We start from the raw sequence: 5,954 nt of genomic DNA, 5'->3' as shown, positions 1-5,954 counted from the left end.
AAGTAAGTAAGTAAGTAAGTAAGTAAGTAAGTAAGTAAGTAAGTAAGTAAGTAAGTAAGTAAGTAAGTAAGTAAGTAAGTAAGCAAAATTTTATTTATAAAGCGCCTTTCACAGAAATATATTCACAAGGTGCTGTACAATCTTCAACAATATAAATATGGTGGAGAGATAAAATGAAACAGAATAAAACAAGCAACGTAATGAAACATCAAATCAGGTTTAATTTATAAAACTGTAACTCAGACACATGGTCAATGCAGAGCAAAATATACAATAATACAAAAAACATAGAGAATGGGGGAGAGAAAAATATGCCGTATGTTCAGTAATAGAAAAACACGTAGTTGGCGAGCATTCACTATGGAGGTAGGCTGGTATTAATGGTGAAAGGTTAGCTAAAAGCTTGAGTAAAATAGTGGGGTTTTAGATGTTTCTTGAAGGAGACAACGTTATCAAGGGAGCACAGATTAACAGGGAGCTCATTCCAGAGCCTGGGGGCCACAGAGGATAAGGCACAGTCACCACGAGTCTTGAAGCGAGTAAGGGGAACCATAAGGAGATTTTGATCCTGTGAGCGGAGGTCCTGTCTGGGGTTGTAAGGGGTAATGAGACTTTTAATGAATTCAGGTGCTTGGCCATGAAGAGCTCTGAAAGTGAGGACCAGGATTTTGAACCGGATTCTGAACTGAACCGGAAGCYAGTGAAGTTCTGCTAGGATCGGGGAGATGTGGGTGAATTTGGAGGTTCGAGTTAAGAGTCTTGCTGCTGAGTTTTGGACAAGCTGAAGACGATTTAACTGTTTCTGGTTTAGGCAGGTGAACAAGCTATTACAGTAGTCTAAGCGGCTATAAACGAAGGCATGAATTACCATTTCCAAATCTGAAATAGACAGCAGGGGCCGGAGTTTAGAGATATTACGAAGCTGAAAGTAGCATGTGGAAACCAGATTCTTTATGTGTTTTTCTATAGACAGATCTCATAACCCTAAACTTAACCTCTATTAACCCTAAACGTCCAACCTCTGATCTCGTTACCTAAATCTAACTAGTTACCCTGATCCCTAAACTTAAACGCTGACCCTAACAAGAGGGGGGTACCCGTCCCCACGCATCAATAACCGATGCAGCAAAGCATCTGACGAGTGTAGGGGTGAAGCTTAGGGTGAATTAAGCTTTTCCTACATCTCTCATACATAAAGTATGAGGAAAGTTTTACCAAGGTATTTTCTCATTACTTTTAATATCCTGACTGTGCGAAGTGAAAAGTGACACAATAAGTGGACGTTCAGACGAGTTCAAGTTGATTCATAAAGACTATGCAATCATTTATTTACACAAATCGAACAAATCATAAGTACACTTGATTGTGGTTATTCCTATAACAAGCTTCAAAGTTAAATGAGATAAAAACTCGCGTCCGAATTTTAATTCACATCAACTCAGATTACTTATACAGAACAGTAAAACGTCAGTTCTGATGTTACAACCAAACAATTTTACTGGCACGTTCAAGCTTAAGTTTTGGCAAATAAAGAATAAAGAAAAGGATGAAAGTAAGGTTAGTATTATACTAATTTTACTTTATCAAATGTGTGGTCCAACCGGATCAGCACGTCCCTTCTGCACTCAGTTTCCACATGACAAGTCACCTGGAACACGTCAGTTTTACCTGGTGATGGCTTCTTAAGCAACCCCTGGGTAGGGAACTGTCTCACCTCCGATCAGTCAGGGAACTTTTTAATCGGCTCGCTCACTGTTCCTTGGCGAGAAAGGTGTTATTTCAGGTAACTTTTCGTCTGTTTCAGTCCAAGCCAGAAAGATTCAAGCTGTCGTCCGGTTCCTCCTTTCAAAATAAAATCTCCCCTCGGGAGTTAAAACCACTTGGAGGCGAGAAGCCTCGGGTGGGATATCCGGCTGGAGTGATGCTGTCTCGGCTGTTAGATCATGGGCAAGACCTAACGAGCCAAAACTGGCTTCTCCGGAGAGAAACTTAGCCTTCCTTCCAAGTTGGCATCCAGGAAGAAGGAGTGTGTCACTCAAAGGCGTCCGTGTTAGTAATAGAGACGGACGACTTTGGTTCCGCCCTCAAGCGTTAAGATGAGTCAGAAAAAGGAAGAAAGATAGAGACTTGCCAGCCAGGCGCCAGTCAAGGTTAAATTCTGTGGTTGTTCAACAGAATATGATAACATTTCTTTAGCTTTCTCCCGACAGACTCTAAGAGAAATCACTGCAAAACATTTATGATGATCAATTAACATTTCTGTTTTATAATCAGTCTGAACCATTCTGTTAGTCCAGATAAATGAAAGATTTTCTCAAGAAAAATCTACAATTATATTACTGTGTTCACAGTAAAATAAAAACAGTGATTTACATAAAAACACAATGAAAACATTGTAATGATTTTCTCTGYGGTTTTTTATACCATTAATTAATCTTTTAGGCACGATAAAAGAGTAGAAGTGGTTCTGCTTTCTTGTGACAGTCATTATTATGATTTAACAAATGCATAAACTTTCTTAGTTAAACAACAAATGAATCACGAACAGAAAAGATTGTTCTGTCCATTATCTGATTAAGAGAACTGAGAAATTCTCTTCTGGGTTGAAATGACCTGTCATGGCCTAAATAGAGTTCAGTTTGTGACAGAGTTCCTGTCCTCTCATCAGGCCTGTTCGAGGCAGTAAATCTTGTTTCTTCACTCGAGGTGACCCCTACACGAATATGTCTTGTGTTGGCTTGTGTCTGGGTTCGGCTTCAACTCACTGCATTCACCAAATGTCAAGATGAGCAAGATCAGCCTGACATGTAAAAGAACAAAACTTATTTTGCTTCATACTTTTCTTAAACACCGGTTCACTTCAGTTTTGAAATAACCAGCCAGATCATAGGGCAGAGAATTATTTTCTGCCTGTGCTGCCTCCAGCATGTGTGAAAGTCACTGCAAACTTACCTAGTAAATCAATATTTTAGTAAAAAAAAAAAAACCTCAGTTTTCAGTTCAAATGCATTTGTGAGTCAATCAAATGTTAATAATCCGCAGTCGCTTCTGTGCTGGCAGTGGACAGCAGAATAAATGGGTGGATGTTCGTAATCAATTTTCAGCATGGTAAATGTAGCCGAGGAGAGATAAGTGGACAAGAAGGCCTCATAAAATTGAGCCTGCTCACTGTGATGAAGGATTGCCGATATGAATCAGGCTCACCTATAAGATGGAGTGTGCAGGTAGCAAAGAAATCAATTCCTCACTCCGTCCAAAGAGCTAGAGGTCCGTTCTCACACCCCGGGTAATGATGCGCTTTTACCTAGCGCCTGTTACAAAGTGCAAGATTACCAAAGGAGGAGAGATTTGGCAAAGTGATAAGAAGAGTGAAAATGCTTGAAAAAAAGGGGCAGACAGTGGAAGAGAGCAAGTTTTACATTAATTATTACATACTTCTAAAGTGAGATATACCTTTGGAGCAGGCTCAGTGTAGATGAGAGGGAGCAGGAGAGGAACTCTTGGAAAAATTTAGCAACGATAAGAACTTGAGAGGCTAGAAAGGTAAGAAGGAAAAGAAGGTGGCGGTGAAGGTGAGTATTAGAGCTTTAAGAGAAGAAGAGAGTGGCAGCCGGGAGAGATAAAGACAGACTGAGAAAGAGAGAGAGAGAGAGAGAGGGAGAGAGAGAGAGAGAGAGAGAGAGAGAGAGAGAGAGAGAGAGGAGAAAAAGCAAAGGGAGGGAGAGAAAACGACAATATAGAGACTGAGAGGCGAGGAACGAAATGCAGCAGGCTTTAGATAAGGAGCGAAAGGGACAAAGCTGAAGAGGCGCACTCTCCTCTTTCACCCCGAGAGTGGAAAATAGAGTCTGGAGATGATTTATTAAAACCGAGAGAGCTGACGCTTCTCACTGAGGCTCAGACGAAGTTAAAAAAAAAGACAAAACAAAATAAAATAAGCATTCTTTCACTATCACCTGTGTTGTGTTGGATTTCAGTGATGAGTTGTTTGCAGCGGAACAAAAACCTGTATTGTACAAGTCATTTTTAAACAAAGGAAATCGTTTCAGAAGAAGAAAAAAAATAAGAAACATGTTTTTTTTACCCATAGCTGACTCAGCAGAAGACAAGACAGTCATTATGTTTCACTATGTGAGCTTTCAGCAGGTGTTTGTTCAGCTCTCCAACAAAAGAAAAGAAGTTTCATTTCTGCTTAGAGTTCAATGCACAAATTAAATGATCCTTTACTGATATATAAAAACAAATGATATTACTGCAGTATAATTATTATGAATGACTGAAGACAAAATACACTCCTTAAAAAATCGATTCTTTGTTTTTGTCATTTTCATGCAGCCCTTTTATGCACCTTTCAAAGTAACATCAAATGGGTTTTAAAAGTAAAATATTGTTTGAATAAAATCTTGTATTTCATAAATGTGCTGCCACGTCAAGTAAAATTAATTCAAGCCTTCCTTTGGATGAGACTGATTAAAACCCACAGCAYGTTTCACAGTTTTATAGGTTTATAGGCGATGTCTCCTGGCAGCAGAAAACAAACAGAGTTTCTTATAGGCTGAGGTAATTTACTTAAAGTAAACAGAAGTTGGTCCTTTATGTCTCAGATTTATGCACAGAAACATCAACTGCTTTGAAGGTCGGAGGAACATTTTCTTATTTCTTCTGAGCTAAAATAAACTGGATGTTTGGGTGGAAAGAAAGTACGGTGGCCCAGTGGTATAAAACACACAACATAAAAGAAATTTATTCTCCGATTTATTTCAAACAATGTATTTTCTGTTCAGTTGTGAATTTATTTCATAAAAATCATTTCTATTTTTTAAACTTATTTTAGTTTTGCATCATGTGTTTTCCTTCTTAAACTCTGAATAATGTTGTTGGGTTTTATTTATACAGTATAATTATTGTGCGCAGTGCTGCATWTATTATTTAATTATATATTGTGTTTTTTTCCCTCCTGTGTCCAATTACTGTGTTTTATGTTGTAGTTTTTAGTTGTGTTGATGTGTTTTGTAAAATGATTCTGAAATAAACATTTTGTTTTTGTTGCATTATATTAATTGGTCAACCCAAATTATTTAAAAAAAAACAGTAAAAAATTGGCCTAATAATTGGCTGCATGATCAGTTTTTTTTTTTTTTTGGGGGGGGGGGGGGGGGTCTGGGTTTGGTTTTCCGAACTGTTTTGTCAAATTGTGCCTTCCTCTTCAAAATCATCATGTTTTTAGAATTTTTGCTTTTGGCATTCATTGCTTGCTCTTTGCCTTTCATCGATGGCAGTGTTATCTTTATCTGTGTGTATGAGTCTGTTAGCAAAATATTTCTTAAGCCACTGGACAAATTACATTGAAACTTGAAGAATAATTATTGATGTACAGTATCGGAGTATTAACAGATTGTGTAAAATATTGGTTTAAAATTTTTATGTTAATGCTGAGTCAACACATGGACAGATTTTACTGTAATTAAACTTTCAGGAAATAATTATTGGACAGTGTATAGTTTTAGTAATAAAGAGCTAAAATTGAATGTGGTAATAGCTTAGAGCAGTGGCGTCACTAGGCCAATTTTAGCGGGGCTGGAGTGTGTGTGTATTATGTATATGTGTATACTATATATATATATATATATATTTGGTGTAAAAATTAATAATTCAATATGATGTGGTCAGAAAAAATAACCATTTAATATTTCATTATTAACTAAAATATATGATCATATACTGTATGTGTCAGTTTCCCTTTAATTTATAGTGTAAAATAGTTTTAATGATCAGTTTTGGGGTATTTTTGATTTGATGTTAAAATATTATTTAGCCTTGAATGATTTAAAAATAACCATGGAAAAAAATAATAATCTGAAAGTGTAGGTATTGTTCACTAAATAAATGTTACTGAAATGATACTTTGCACCACACACACACACACACACACACACACACACACACACACACAC

The 5,954-nt window shown here is 37.2% G+C and overlaps 1 long non-coding RNA gene across 1 annotated transcript in view; it reads right to left on the bottom strand.

Moving 5' to 3' along the window:
- LOC106515741 (uncharacterized) overlaps positions 1-4,113 on the bottom strand; it is a 19,442-nt gene extending 15,329 nt beyond the window's left edge. The window contains exon 1 of the long non-coding RNA XR_001310040.1: positions 4,085-4,113. This is a non-coding gene — a long non-coding RNA (uncharacterized LOC106515741). The remainder of the gene's footprint in view (positions 1-4,084) is intronic.
- Positions 4,114-5,954: the final 1,841 nt, after the last annotated feature.

This window comes from Austrofundulus limnaeus, unplaced genomic scaffold (assembly GCF_001266775.1).
Source record: "Austrofundulus limnaeus strain Quisiro unplaced genomic scaffold, Austrofundulus_limnaeus-1.0 Scaffold32, whole genome shotgun sequence".
In the NCBI taxonomy this organism is placed as follows: domain Eukaryota; kingdom Metazoa; phylum Chordata; class Actinopteri; order Cyprinodontiformes; family Rivulidae; genus Austrofundulus; species Austrofundulus limnaeus.
This window is presented reverse-complemented; position numbering and strand designations above follow the sequence as displayed.